Here is a 16,738-nt window from a genome sequence, read left to right on the forward strand (position 1 = left end):
TTACCATTTAAAACCTTGTACTCCATCCAGAATGCCAAGATTAAGCTCAACATTTACGAGAAGCCTAAAGTCAAACCTTTTAAAAAGAAATGTGCTTCAGTTCAAGGGCAGAACAATGCAAAATAATCCTGAAAATGTTTCCTTTCACAAGATTTCACACAAACTTTAAATATACACTTAACAAGCTGTACTTAACATATGACTAATTTCAAGCCAAATTGGCTAGATTTTGCCAACTCAATACACGGTTGGCAATTTCTTTATGCAATTTGATTATTTCATTTAAAACTATGCTACATCAACTTTCATCTGTGGCTTTTGACAGAATCCAGATTTGCCAATTACTATTAATATAGTTAGCAAATACATCTAACTACATCCATACCTATTTGCATGTATTTTTTTGTAAAATGTAGCATAAGATGTCATTTGTAAGACAAGGTGAGCAGAGACTGCTTCATTTTGATTACAAAATGCAACTAATTTTAAGCATATTTGCTTTCTTCAATACATCTCTACATTAGAAAACTTGACAAGATTCTTATTTTTGTCTCTTCAAGTTACTTCGCTGATGTCAGGAAGCTCTTTGCTCTGTATGATTGCTTAGTGTTACTGAGAAACAGGAAGCAACTCAGAAGAAATCCCACAGAAAACAGTGGTAGGATATTGATTCCAAAATGTCATTGACTACCACCAGGGGAAAGCCAGGGTTAATGCAAGCTCTTTTGTTAGCACTCTAAAAAGAGGTAAATACACTCCATGAAAAAAGTGGGCATTTCCTCACTTTACACAAATACATCTAAGAGGAAATAACCTATAATGAGGAAAAATGTGTCACTGATCTAGTTTCTTGTAGTTTTTCTCAAGATAATGTTTGGTTACTTTATGATTACAGTAAGTGCTTAGCTCAAACAAACATGTATGATTTTTCATTTTCTCTAAGCTATTAGAGCAATTAGGAAAAAAAGACTTTTTCCCCCTATGCTTTAAAGGACTTGTTGCCTATGCTTCTAAGTTTGTGTAAATAATGATTTGTCAACCATCACATTTTCTGTAGTCACACTCTTAAAAGCAACTGCATTTTCATTCTGCAAAAGCTTACAGATCTATAGAGTCCTCTAATACACATAGCATCAACTATGAATTTGTACATAGCAAACAGGCATTGCACACACCATGCACGTGGGCACGCACGCATGCACACACATACACACACACACACACACACACACACACACACACACACACACAATTGCTGACACATAGAAGAGAATCTAACCACCAAAGAGGGGTGGTTTGACTTAGAACTCAGATGAAAACTGACATCTTGTGAATTTTTCTACTCTGGGTTCTATTGGGTTCTTTATCTGGTGCAAGGACTGACATCTGACGTAAAGATTAGCCTGAAATGATGTTAATCCTAAAATGGCAACAATTAAGGGCACAGCAAATTTCAATAATGCACTTGAGGAATCCTTTTAAGAGCTAGGAATAGAAAGTTCTGGAAGCCAAATGCCTCACTCATATCATTGTATCCAGTAGATCAGATCATTACATACTGCTTATGTCACCTGACCTTACATTAACCTTATATTCCTGGAATGTGCTGATTTGCTCTGACCAAATTCTTTCTGGACCTGTCTAAGTGACTCCCTGTGGTGCCTTGCACTTAGGCACAAGTTTAGTGGCAGGGTGATTTGGCCCTTCCCAGAGATAATGAAAAGAAGCCGAAATGACTTCAGAATATCTTAACTCAATTCACAGAGAAGTGTGTCATTAGATGAAGGTAAGAATTGTTCCCAGTGAATGTGGAAAGACTCTTTTCTAGTATCTTGATTGAATTTTCAGACGGTATCAGGAGATATAAGAAAATGGAACTTTGATACAGAATAACAGTGGGGAATCAACTGAAGGCTACTGGAAATCCAAAAATCACTAGAGAATTGTGAGTACTTCGATTTTTCTCTCCATTAAGACAATAATAAAGCCTGCTTCTTTTATCCTTAAGTCCCAAATCATGTTATAAAAAAAGAGGAGAAAAATGTCAGGTTCTGTCCTGACAGGCCTTTGCTATTGAACAGTGGGATTCTTCTACGCTTCACATCCAAAGCAGAATAGGATGTGTGCAACCTAGGGTACTAAATCTGAAGAATCTCCACTTGAGAAATCTGAGAGTTGGAAGAACAGTTGGAACGGCAAGGACGATTTGCTCAGCTCTGGAAACAAATTTTCTCCATCCTGTAGGGCCAGATCTGCAAATTGATTTTTTGTCTTAGTTTTTTGTTCTTGTTGACAACTGGTGGTGGCATACAGTCATCCCAAACTTCCCAGAAACATCACACTTCTACCTCCTTTCAACATTCACAGGAACAACTAATTCTTAACAAAAAAATAGATCAAATATGCAAATATATGCGTTTAAAATGGAACTTGCTTAAATGAAAATATGAGTGAGGAAATTTCAGTGAAAACATCATTTTAAATATTTTTCTATAGGATTCTGATCACTGGAGTCACTCTGCTTTCCCAGAGACAATCTATGAGTTCTAGTCAACCTGACTACTCACAACAGAGGTAGACTTAGAAATCATGCTAAAGAACATAAGCAGTCATCAGTAAATTGAAATCAGAGATATTTCCAAAAATCACTCATACATAAGTTTATTGTTATGTCCCTTCACTCAACAAAAGTTCAAGTAAGCTCAAGTGAGGCACATATATGACACTGTAACCTTTTCATGAGAGCACTATATAGTACTAAGTATTTGGCAGTACTTAGAACCACACATCCATTCTGTAACGATTGACTGCCATGCTGATGTAATTCTAACCACACACCAGTAATACATTAGTCAATAACACAAAACCATTCCCTGGAGATTTTACATTACTGTGTTGCTTAAAAGAAATGCAACCAATAAATATAATAAGCAAAATGTATTATATGTTACCAAAGGTGGTGACATTGACAAAAGAAAAAGAACCATCATGGGGCAGTAAGAGGATGGGACAGGAATAATCGGGATAGGTATTTACTAACTAGGAAAAGAATATCATTTTATGTGCTTCTACATACTCCTGCTTCTAATCCTTGCTCCTAATCAGTATGAAACAGAGAAAAATCAGAAACCAGTTCCACGTTAGATCCAGGGCACATGCCACAACAGACAAATCAGGATTATGAACTGGATTAAAAATACCAAATTGAAATCACCATGGCATAACTCAGTATTAAAACTGGATTGGTTTTGAAACAAATAAAAGTTTTTTCACCTCACAGTTGTGCAGATGGGGAGAGCTAAGGCCAAAAATTCATTTCTGGTATAGACCTCATAAAGTGTCAGTTTTGCATGGGGCAAACTGAAGAGGCCATCAGCTCTGTTACCCATGAGTCCATTGACAGATAAACACATTCTCATCGACAAAATTTTGGACCTACCTACTCAAAAATGCAAACTACTGAGAAGTGGACAGTGCAAGAAATCTCCCCCCCCCCACTCCACCCCTAGGCATCTCACTGATCTGATTGTCTGGACTGATGATTGGGCAAGAACTACAATCCACATATGCCAAGGTCTGGAAGGACGACCTGAGGAACTGGGCAATTGGTAACAACTTTCTGAGTAGTTCATGTTGAACTCCAACTCTTAGATTCTAATCCTGGGGTTGACCTAACTCTGAATTCATACTTGAAAATAGGATACTTTCACATTACTGTTGTAGTCAAAGCTGTGAAGCTTCAGGATAATTTTGTGTCGAGTGGGGACAGACTATGTGTACAGAGTTTTACAGGTAAAATATGAATAAATCCTGAAGAAGGAACTGAAGGTATTCTGTGCATTAGATGAACAACGTGAGAGAACATCCAATGTGCAAGGATTCTTTTCACAGCCACCAAATACACCAAAGAAATACACCTGAAAACAACACTCAGAGTACAGGAAAATGTACAAAATCATAGCATTTCCAAGATGGGGTATTACATAACTATAAGTAGAATATGTTATTGTACACAAAACTATTTGTAATCTCACAAATGAAAAATGCAGCATTATTTTGACTATGACTGAAAGGCCTAGACAATCGGTAAGAACAAAAAGACTAGTTTTAATCAATAAAATTTGAGTTGCTTGTATGGAGGCCTCTGTGGTCAACTAATATGTTTTTGTGTCATTTCCTTCTGTTTACAGATCTTGGCTGCAATGAGTAGGTATCACATCAATTGTTAGCATTCAGAAATCCAATGTTTGAAAAATGTTATTTGCAACATGGTTGAATACAAAGTATCAACTCTCCCATTGTAAACGGCTGTTGACATAATTACTGAGTACCAGGCAGTATGCTCACAGAAGCAAATATGGCTCCCTTTCTTTAAGCAAGACCCCATAGATGTGTTGCAGGAAGCTGAAAGATGCCCTGCATGTTCTTGTTTTTAAACATGATTTCTTACTCAATGGAAAATTGAAGAAATAATAACATAATCTAAAAACAAATACAGCCTGGTCTCTCTACAAGCAAAGTTTCAATTGACCACATTCTCTCTTCCTGCTATTGGTGGTTTTCCCCTTTTAATCAGGGTACCTCTGGAACTATGACCTTGACGTTTGGAACCCTGCTTTGCTTCTGAGAGCTGACTGCTTAAGTTTGTTTGTTTGTTTGTTTGTTTGTTTGTTTGTTTGTTTTGCCAGTCCTGGACTTGAACTCAGAGTCTGAGCACTGTCCTTGGACTTTCTCAAGGCCAGAGCCCTACCATTGAGCCACAGCACCACTTCTGGCTTTTTTCTATGTATGTGGTACAGAGGAATTGAACCTGGGTCTTTGTGCATGCTAGGCAAGCACTTTACCAGTAGGCCAAACTCCCGGCCCCAATGACTGCTTAAGTTTGCAATCACTGTAAGTACGGTGGAGAGTCCATCAACCTTCTAGAATTGCTCCAAAATAGGGTGGTTTGCGCACAGCCCGCTCCAAATGCTTGTGAGCTAAGTGGGAAACCAAACTGCATTTAGGCTGCTCAGTCAAGAATAAGGAGAGCACAAATGTGAATTTTAATTAACCACCGCCACTCACACATACAATTCCAGCTATGTGGCAAACAAGGTAAGATTTCCTCAAAGAACAAACTGGACGTTGATGCTCACCCCCGTAATCCTAATAGACCAGAGTGTGAGCGGGAAGATTACAGTCTGGTGGAGCTAAGCGAACGCAGAAAAATAAAATAAAGCCGGAAGAGCTCAGGATATGGCGCCAGTGGTAAAGTGCTTGCCTAGCAAGTATGGGGCCTTGAGTATAATTGCCACTATGGTTTCTATATCAGTAAGGAAATAAATAAATACTCTTTGTAGTCAGTACATGTGTAGCAGCCATTTCACAAAAATAGAAAATATTAGTCAGCATCTTTACTAATTTAGCTTTTTTAGAAAAATTTAAGAGATTCCAATACAAATTGCCTTAGTTCCTGGGGCCCCAGAGCTCTGGGACTCAGGGCGACACACTCCTGCATCTCCTTCCTCGAGAGGCTGCCAGGAAATTCCACCTTTGTTTTTCCTGAAGGCCTTGTAGTCACAACATGCGTTCCCTGTCTAAATCACCCCTGGAGTTGTAATGAAGATCTTGGCTGTTCCATATCTCCTAAACACATTTTAAACCCAGGAAGGAATGTGGCCACATCACATAGAGTAAGTTTCCCACACTGATAGGAGGAGTGCTTTTATTTAAACCTTAATCCCTGTCTGAAATGATGCAGTTTAATTATCGCTCATTAGAATTTTGGGTCCAGCAGGCAGAATTCCATGTAGGCGGGGACTTCCAGAGACTCAGACAGTGAGTAGCACACATCAGAGCCTCGCCATACAGTCAGGGACTATGCCAAATAACTTCAGATTAGCAAATTAAACAAAGCTGTGAAAGCCCAAGAAAATATCGAGTCAGAATGTGAAAAATGCATGCAGCAATCTCAGCTGTGTCAAGAGCAGGTCGTGCAAATTCATCCTTCTTACTTCACATCTTATTCTTAGCAAGGAGGGAAGGAGAGGAGCAGAAGCATCACAGGCAAATGCTGAAGAAGAGGCTTTTGCACATGACCTTCAGAAAGCATGGCCATCTTCAGACCAGAGCCACATGTGGTGTGGAGTTCTTCAGAATCTCTCTCCATTCCTCCCCTCCAATGACATGCCTGGGGGGCTCTTGGTAGCCCAGTCCACAGAAGCCCCACTGGCAACACCAACCGAAATAGCAGACTTCTAGAAGAGACAGCGTCTCTTCTAATGACACGATCTACATTTCACAGAAAGGAAAAAGCAACAACAAGATTCCCAACAGCCTATGCACAGATGAGAATGTCTCTTTACATACTACCGTTGTAAACATATTACCATGGTTCTTTTAGTACAGCTTGACCACACCTTCCATTCATACAACCCAAACTCATTTTGTAAAACATAGGCATCCTGTGAACAGCTCACATTTCTGTGCCCACTCACATTTCTGTGCAATGGGTAGCCAGAAAAAAATAATGTCTAGAGCTTCACATATTAAGATGAAACACAGAAGACAATATAATAGGGAAATGATTGCAGTGTCTGTGTGCTTTTTCTCCCTGTCATATGCAGGTTAGGAAAGTGTGACATTGGTAAAGGAGTGTCATCTCCCTATTCCACCATGGAGAACTCACCATTCACTACCCTCTGACACTGTCACATCGTCTGTCCGTGGCTTTCTGAGAGTGATTGAGGCTAAAGGTGAATCTCTCGGAAGACAGATGGTCATAAGTTTTTCTGCATTATATATGATTGCATATCATTTATTCCTTTTAAAATTACATATAATGGAAAACCTTTTAGTTATGCAGTTCTTTGAAAGGTGCTCAGAGGAAAAAAAATACAGGCAAGATAGATGATAAATGCATAGATAATCAAATAGTGAGAATCAGTTTCGTGTCCTTGCACTCAGACAAAGGCACGATGTGTGGAGCTGTGTGAAACTACCAATTTTCACCTTCCATTTATTCACTCAAAACTTGAATTTTAAAATAATTTCAAAATATAATCCAAGGTGCAATATTGCCATCTGTAAAGACATTAAACTTTGCAAATGTCTCTATGTATTGTGAACCTTCACAAGTGTTACTTTAAACTGTATAAAAATGGGTTCTGAATGTTTGTTTTTGAAAATTAAATGGAAGTAAAAGAACATTTCAAGTGCAATTAAAAGAGAGCTGCTAAAGAACTTTAACTGATCATTTTAAAGAAAATATTAAATGTACATTGAATATACATAAGCATATATATGCATATATACCTTGTTATTTATATTACTTAAAATATTTTCTGTCTTTGTTCTCTGTAATGATAAGGAGGAAACAAGTCCCTTCTTGACACACAGTTCTATCAGCTGATTAAATTCAGGTCTACATGATTGTTGTTTAGACTGTTAATCAGAAATTTCCATAATAGACTTAGGGACAGGGCTAAGGTGCATAATTCCCTGAAAATTCCTCTTCAGGACTTAAATTTTCACAGAACTTTTCCTCTCTTTTAATGATAGGATCTTTAGTAGTTGTTTTTATTTATTGAATGGAATTCATTTTGTGTTACGTATATACTTTGATAAATTTCATCCCCTCTATTATTTTTCTTCCCTTTTTATCTGCTTTATGAACTTCAGTGGGTTGCATCTGCTGTTCTCATAAAAACACACAGTGTGTTTTATTCCTCTTCCTTTGGGTTTATGACAGGGCATGTATTTTATATGGTTGGTGGAAAAGAGCAGAGTGAACAAAAGTGAAAAATTATCAATGAATCCTTTAAAACAAATATCGGAATAATCTTGGAAAATTTAATCAATCCAGATGCCAGCCATATTGATTGACTATTCTAATACTTTAAAAAGTTTGAGCTTAATATTTTGAATGAATTGTGAATATTGAATTATTCACATAATTTTTGACCTTACGTTTAATTCATTTCACTGAAATAACAGGATTTTTTCATCTGTTTCTTTACTAATCACCCTTTTAAATAGAGATAGTGATCTATTTATTCATCTATTTATTTACTTATTTATTTTTGGTCTTGGGTTTTGAACTAATAAGGGCCTGGCCACTGTCCCTGAGCTCATTGGCTCAAAGCTAGTGCTCTACCACATTGTACCATAGTGCCTCTTATATTTGCTTTGAGCCCTGATCCTCAGGTCTCAGCCTCCTGAGTAGCTAGATTATAATCGTGAGCTACCAGTGCCTAGAAGATAATAGTCACACTTAAACTTAATTCAGACCGTGGAATTCATTTTCGGATAGTGCTACCATGAAAGTAGCACTGGGTATTATGGGATAATATTTTATAAATCACAAAATCTCATGAAAGCATTTGTACTTTATTCTTAGAAGAAAATAATTGTATTGTACCAAGTCTATACAGTTTTGTCTAAGTATTTATATTTTAAAATCTGGAATATTGTAATAAAATTATGATAACCTATTTGGTTCCCTTTTATTAAAACAAGATCAGGGGTTATGTCATATTATGTTTGTATGGATGATACATGGATCTAAATATTTTTGAGTGTTGATATCATAACCAATTAATAGTAAGCCATTAGATAGATAAGTACATTTAAAGAAAGTATGACCAATTCAGATCATATCCAGGAAGAATAAAAGGACTCTAGCCAGCTGTTTGGTAATACACTGGTATACCCTTATCACCAAATGTTTATAGTTTACATTAGAATTTATTTTTAATGGACAGACTCCACACATTTAACCAAATTCAGAACAACCTGCATGAGCTGTTAAGGTAGCACAAAGCATAGTTTCAATGCTCCAAAATGTCTCAGAAATACACATTTAGCCCATTATTTCTATATATTTTATTATTTCTAGATGGGTAGTAGGAAAAACAGTCAATCCTAACTTAGATAAGCATGAATACATATGATTATTTTCTAAATGTTATCTTTTATTATTAAATAACATAATTTTCAAGTAATTAATACATATATGACATATAGAGGTAGGAAAAAGCTCTGGAATTAGATTTTAGGTGTTTAGGATACATATAGATCATTCTAAGACTTCTACAAGTTTTATTACCAAAATGATTCATGATCACAAAGGTCCTGCTACAATATAGACAGAATGATCATAGATAAATAAATAAATGAAAGATACAGTTGATAGATGCTATATAAATGATAAATAGGTACATAGATTTAATAAATAGATTTACAATCAGTCTGGTGTGAGCTCATGATCTTGCATTGCATTGTTGTCAAACCTCTTGTCTTCTGCACAGGGTACTAGAGGAGTGATACACAATCAGACTCTAAGCCTCACTGCATATTTCAGAGCTTTTTAAATAACTCCATGGTATACAATGTTAAATAAAGTTGAAGATATTTCCATAAAATTCCCTGGGCTTTTTTATTTTGATTACACAGCAATAAAAGTGTCATGGTAGAGAATATGAAGACCCGCTCATGCAGTGTGTGTGTGTGTATATATATATATATTAATAAGTATTAATTCATTATTTGGATATTAAAATAATACATCATTTAAATCACATCTATAAAATGTTCAAAAAGAAATTTCATCTTTGTACTTGTAAAATGATGTTATGTATTGGCACCTTTTAAAAATCACTTCTTCATACGACCAGAAATCCTATGTAGAATTCTTTTCAAAGACATATTGTCTCTGATGTGCTATTAACTTGTAAAAAAAATAAAGCAAATATTCCCTTTAAGCTAATGAAATGGTACTCCTGCCATTTATGTCACCAAATCCTCTAGGTCTTTCCCTGAACTTTTCAACTCTGTATGCATCATGACTGAGACTATACATACAGATACGCATGGGCATTCACACACAAACACACACACACACACACACACACACATACTCAGCATGAGCTAGAGAGACAGAGCAAGAGAGAAAAACAGAGATAGAGACAAACAGAAACACAGAGACAGAGACAAAGACTGAGAGAGCTGGCCTTGCAAAACCTGTAGCAAGACAAACTTCTCAGAAGAATGGAAAATCAGTAACCACCTAAAAACATTTACATGATAGGATTTGTTGAGTAAACTTTCCACCTTCCCTTGAAGCAATTGTTGTGCTGAGGGGGAATTCAGTGATATAATTTATTTTTCCTTCATTTTACAAAAATGATTAGGCTAATTGTAATCTGGGAAAATATGCAAACCAAGAAGTTTGTTAGCTTTCTAACGAAAGATTCAAACATAGACAAATATGTCCCTGTACATGATGCAAATAGCTGGTAGATTGTGTCTTCTGGCGCCTCTCATATTGATGTTCTATTGAAAATTTTAGGATGAAAAGGACAGGACAAGGGAATATTACTGAATAGGAAACATCTTTTGAAATATAGCTACGAAAAGAGGAATCTCACTGCCCTAATAGTCATGGTAAGTTGGTATAGGTAACACCAGTTTGATGCACCTCAACGTAACAAGCTCCTCATATATTGACAGACACATTTGATGACATGGTGTGCATTGAAACAGCCTGTTGGTAAGGGCTCTTAATATAGATCAACACCACATACGTTTTTCTAGTATGAATGATTCTTATGTTTATACAGAAGTTCCTGTTCAGTACACTGGGCATTAGTTTTTCAAGTTTCAGGCGTGTTGGCCGAAGGCTGGAGGCAGGAAAGGAGTATCTTCTTGCCTTCAATGAGTGCAAAGAACGTGCTGCATAGATGGTGCCAGGGCAGGGACAACATGAAGTCAGGGACAAAACTAATGAGTAGAGAGAAAAAGAATACAACCTCAGTACCAGGAAATTCCCAATGTTAGGAATAAAAGTGAGACATTATTGTATATAATCCAAATAGGGAAATGCAACAGATAATTCATTAATTATGTGAAATGTGAATTTACCCCAGTGCGGTGAGCTCCTCGACCAGCGAGGAAGAACGACCACCACTCGAGGATTCTTCTCAAATCATACTTTATGGGAGAGCCTTTTGGTTGAAGGGAGAGCAGGAAGCGAAAGGGTCCGGGCAGGGAAATGCAGCTGCTTACATACAATCAAGGAACCCGGGGTTTTTTGCCATTGGTCGCTCCATTGCCAGGGCCGTTTTAAAACTCGGGATTGGTCAGGCCTCTGACGTCATACGCGCAGACTCAGAGGAAAGAGCAAACGCTCTGCATTCACATACCAAATAAGGAGAACTAAGAGGTTGTTTAGTGGCAGCCGCTCCGGCTCCCCACATCTCCCCCTTTCTTGTTTTGTTGCAGCAAGTCAACATACCTGTTGTGAAGAGAGTAGAGGTGCTGTCCTCCAAAGTAAAACTTGAGGTCCCATTCTAGAGGAGTGACCCAGGCGATCAACTCTGGATCCCTCCCCTTCAGGCCCTCTATCCCCTTTGTGGAGATGGGCTAGGGGCGCATACCCATATGCTGACGCACATGCTCTCCCTAACCTGTTAGGGTCAGGAGTGGTACTTTGTCCAACATTTCACAACTCTTGGCTGCCTGTACTCCTATTCCTCGTGCAATAGACTAAGGTCTCGAGGGTGCAAAGGCAGTACAGGGCACTTTAGTTGGTTTTTTAAAGCTGCAAGCCAAATTTTGGGGAGAGTGTCCTTGCTCCAAGGCAGTGAGTGCATGAGCAATTAGTACTCTATCCCTTCTATTGCGAGATCTCATGCGACAGAGCAACCAGAGGCAAAAAATACAGGGCCCACAACAGGCTGCAACAAACACTCCCAGCCCAGCCCACTCCTTAACAAACGACAGGGGATTTTTTTACCCAATCCAAAACTTGTCCTGCTGTTATTGTGATCCTGGTCCTATTAACTAACATAATTTCTGATCTTAATTGAGTGGTTAGATTTTCAAACTGATCAGTCCATTGTCCTAGAAGCATTAGTCACGGGCATTGGTAATGGAAAGGTCTTCATCCGCGCCCACAAAATCCTCTCCTGGGCCATCACTGGATCTGCTAGTATTGCCTCCAACATGAGAATAATCTTCATCGTCAGTGCCTTTCTCGGGTTCTCCTTCCACCTTTCGCGTCAATCGCAATGGGACCCAAAGCGGTGTTTCCTGCTCCTGTGGAAAAACACAAACAGCTCCCCTGGATCTCCTTACTACGGGATCCGGTCCGCACCAATTATTTGTAATAACATCCTTCCATTTAACCATCTCAGTTATAATTTTTGGGTTTTGGGCAGCATGTCTATCTGCTGCTGACTTATCATCACTATTTAAAATTAAAAAATTTAAAGTAAAAAGTGCAAGGGAAAGTCTTTCCCTGGGAGATGCTCCTTCTGCAATTCCCCCCTTTTGTTTTTGAAGTATTTCTTTTAATTTTTTGTTGGTTCTTTCCACAATTCCTTGTCCTTGCGGATTGTATGGTAACCCTGTTGTATGGGCTACTTGCATTTGCGCACAAAAGGCGCGGAAACCATGAGAAGTATAGGCAGGGCCATTATCAGTTTTTAAGTGAAGGGGTTTTCCCCAGGCCGCCCAGGCTTCTAAACAATGTACTTTTACATGGGAAACCTTTTCTCCTGCCAAGGGTGTGGCATGTACTATGCCAGAATAGGTATCCACTGAGACATGTAAATATTTTAATTTTCCAAATTCCGCTAAATGAGTAACATCCATTTGCCATAGGGCATTTGGTTTTAAGTCTCTAGGGTTTATCCCCACATTAGGAGAGGGGAGAAAAATCACACAAGACTGACAGGCTTTAACAATATTTCGTGCTTCATGTCTGGTTATATTAAATTTTATTCTAAGAGTATTAGCAGGTACATGATATAACTGATGAAAAGTTTTTGCTGATTCTACAGAATCAATAGCTGTCAAAACCATGGCCCTAGTTGCCTGATCTACCTGGGCATTAGCCTTAGCCATGGGACCTGGCAACAAGGTATGAGCTCTCATGTGCCCTATATAAAAGGGATTCTTTCTTGCCAAAATAAGGGATTGAATCTGTAATAATATGTTAGAAACCATGCTGGCCTGCCTAATTGAGGCGGTGACTTCAAGAGAATTAACAGCATTAACAACATATTGTGAATCAGAAAAAAGATTAAAGGGCTCTTCAAATCTTTTAAACACCTCTAGAACCACCAGGCACTCCGTGACCTGGGGAACATCCGGTCGAAAATATAACATGACTGGATTTTGACCTTCCACCACAAAGGCACCCTGGCCAGTTTTTGACCCATCAGTATAAATAGTCAAGGCTGTAGCCAAAGGCTTCTTAGAGGTAACAATAGGAAAATAAACCAAATTTCTCTCTACAAAGGCAAGCAGGGGATGCTTGGGATAATGGTTATCAATAATATTGGGAAAGGCACATAATAAAATCGCCCATATATACTTTATCAGGGGCAATAATAAGCCCTCTCTGTTCAAGTAGGGAAACCACCTGTTGATAACAAAAATGGGTGTGTTCCAGGGAGATACAGAGGGCTCAACGTGTCCCAATTTTAACTGTTCCTCAACTAAATTTTTTGCAGCTTCCAATTTTTCTTGTGAAAGGGGCCACTGGGGGACCCACACCGATTTCTGAGTCAACCAGGGTATGGGTACCGCATTATTGATGGAAGCTTTTGTTTCAGTGGCCCCTAGGAAAAACCCAATCCTTTCCTATTAAATTTTGGAGCAGGCTCAACGGGTTCTGGGCGTCCCTGAAGACATCTGCCAAGCCCTTGAGTTGGAACATATCCCTGCTGTTTCATGATGTTTTGACTAACTTCTGAATAATTATTAGTCAGTTTAAGTTTTAATTGTTGTTGCACATCCCGTCCCCAAAGATTAACAGGGACGTCGATTACAAACGATTGGATTGTTCCCTGTTGGCCTTCTTCAGTTCTCCACACTAACTCTTTAGCACTGACACAGGGAGCATTAGCATATCCAAGTCCTTGTAAAGTTTGAGAAGATTTTTGTAATGGCCACTGCTTGGGCCAGGCCTTTGATTGAATAATGCTCTGATCGGCTCCGGTATCTACCAGGCCAAGAAAGGACTTTCCCTCTATTTGTAGGGATAGCATGGGTCTCTGGTCCAGTTCCATCGACAGGCACACAAGATCAATCCCTGTGGAGCCTAAGCCTGCGGCTCCCCTTTCCTTTTGTAGTGAAGGAAGGTTTTCATGTTTTGAAGGTAAAATTAAAAGCTGGGCAATCCTATCTCCCGGGGCTATAGAGATTACTCCGTAAGGGGAGTGGCACAAAACTTTGATTACTCCTGAATAGTCAGAATCTATAACGCCCGGGAAAATTATTAGTCCTTTTAAGGTGGAGGAGGAGCGCCCTAACACCAATCCCACCGTGCCTCTTTCTAATGGTCCAGTTACATTAGTATCCAATATTTGTACTCCCATGGCTGGAGTTAAGACCAATCCGGAGGAGGCACAGAGGTCCAGCCCTGCGGAGCCTGGGGTTGCCCTTCTGGCCGGACTGGCTGCTGTAAGCTGGGAACAGGTGCCGGAGTCTGAAGTGCCCCATAAATTTGTGGGCCCTGGGGACGGGGGCCCCTTATCCCGTTTTTTGGCTCCTGGTCTGCACTAAGAGAAGGAATGGGTTGTCCATTAATATCTTTTACTGACTTGCATTCATTGGCCCAATGTTTTCCCTTCTTGCACCTAGGACATGTTCCTGGCATCTTTTGAACTCCCTGAGGACCCTGGGGAGCAGTTCTGGGACACTGGCGTTTAAAGTGTCCAAGTTTGCCACATTTGAAGCATCCTTTACCTTTAGAGTCCTTGGCCGCTCGGGTGGCTGACAGTACAGCTGCAGCCAGGCCTGCATTAGTTAATGGCCCCCCTATTTCCCTGCAGGCTTTTATCCATGCTTCCAGGCCCTTTTCCTTGACCGGCATAATAGCTCTCTGACATTCCTTTGTACATTGCTCAAAAATAATTTGTTGGACAACTGGCATAAAGACTTCAAGATTTTCAAAAACGCGCTCCGCCGTTTCGAGCACACGGGCCACAAAATCGGAGAATGGCTCCGTGACAGCTTGAGTAACTTTGGTGAGGCTGCCAGTGACCTGGCCTTTGTTTGGGATTGCCCTCCAGGACTTGTAAAAAACCTCATTTATTTGTTTATAAACATCCCAGGGGAAATTTGTCTGATCGGCAGCCCATTGTCCTTGCCCTAGGAGCATGTCCACGGTCCACTCGGGCCGCCCTTCTTGTACATTTACTCTATATTGAGCCTGAGCTCTGTCCATAACTATAGACCTGAAGTCAAGGAACTGTCCATAATCGAGGCATGTCCGCGCGACCTCATACCAATCATTAGGTGTCATAGCATTAACAGTCTTCTAAGCAAGGCAGTGGTATAACTGGCCGCAACTCCATAATTATGTACTGCCTCCATCAAATCCTTTAACTGTTTATAGGAGACTGGTTCAAAGGTCCTCTCCTGGGTAACTGGGTTCTCAAAAACTGGGAACGCAGCCGCCAGGCGGGACCAAGTGCTTTCTTTTATGAAATGACTTTTTCCCGCCGCCACAGGATAAGGCAGGGGCGCAGAGGGCATGGCTCTCTCTTGCTCATTTCCTTTAGACACTCCGGCCAGAAGAGGTCGTTGAACTCCATACCTACCCTCCTCATACCTAGCAACCGCCTCCTCCAAGCCTTTTCCCTCTTTCGGGTCCTGTTCCTCATCTGAATTGTTAGTCACTTCCTCATCTGAGTTGCTTAACTCCTCATTTGAATCGTTTAGCTCCTCATCTCTAGACTCCCTTATTTGTAAATGTTGAAACCTGTCTGGATCAGGGGAAGACTGCCCTGGGGGCGGCTCCATTGTTCTTATGCCTTGGTCCTCCTTATCTCCCTCCTGCACGGTATCTTGAAAGGGTGCGTCCACCCTCTGTTCTTTGACATAACGTCTCCTTTTTTTATTTTCTTTCCCTTTTCTTTTTGGCCTACCCTTTTCCTCCCCATTTGATTCTGCCTCAGAGACACTATCCTGGTGCTTCGTCAATGTCCTACTGGCTCTCTTAACAATCTGTGAGTTGCCGCAACGCAGACAAATGCAACAAAAACACACCAGCAGCACCCACAAAGGAAGGACAACAGCAAGCACCCAGAATTGTACCCAAAAAAACAGCATACCTGGGGATCTCAGCTGATCAGGCTGATACTTACCGACGTCTCCTCTCCGTATGTCGAGTTCTGAATCCTCCTCGGCCCCTCGCTTGTTGTCCTGTCTTCCCAAGGTCCCGGGTTTCCGGCACCAGTTGCGGTGAGCTCCTCGACCAGTGAGGAAGAACGACCACCACTCGAGGATTCTTCTCAAATCATACTTTATCGGAGAGCCTTTTGGTTGAAGGGAGAGCAGGAAGCGAAAGGGTCCGGGCAGGGAAATGCAGCTGCTTACATACAATCAAGGAACCCGGGGTTTTTTGCCATTGGTCGCTCCATTGCCAGGGCCGTTTTAAAACTCGGGATTGGTCAGGCCACTGACGTCATACGCGCAGACTCAGAGGAAAGAGCAAACGCTCTGCATTCACATACCAAATAAGGAGAACTAAGAGGTTGTTTAGTGGCGGCCGCTCCGGCTCCCCACACCCCAGCGTATCTCTTATGCAGATATTTAAAATGAAAGTTAAAAGAACATATCCAACAGTCATAATATTCAATATCTATGTGAAAATGGATCCAGGTAATTATTGGATGGTGAATGATAGAAAGGTGACATGGACCAGAGTGTATTGTGCTGAGAAATGGGCATATTAACACTAAAC

General features: G+C 40.0%; 1 long non-coding RNA gene across 1 annotated transcript; it reads right to left on the reverse strand.

Annotated features, from left to right (window-relative positions):
• Nucleotides 1-11,239: 11,239 nt before the first annotated feature.
• LOC150056699 (uncharacterized) lies at nt 11,240-16,301 on the reverse strand. Its single transcript, XR_016536970.1, has 3 exons — nt 16,140-16,301; nt 11,777-12,078; nt 11,240-11,275 (listed from the first exon to the last, which is right to left on the reverse strand). It is a non-coding gene; the product is annotated as an uncharacterized LOC150056699 (long non-coding RNA).
• Nucleotides 16,302-16,738: the final 437 nt, after the last annotated feature.

The sequence above is a fragment of the Megascapheus bottae genome, chromosome 11 (assembly GCF_031878675.1).
Source record: "Megascapheus bottae isolate mThoBot1 chromosome 11, mThoBot2.hap1, whole genome shotgun sequence".
NCBI lineage: Eukaryota > Metazoa > Chordata > Mammalia > Rodentia > Geomyidae > Megascapheus > Megascapheus bottae.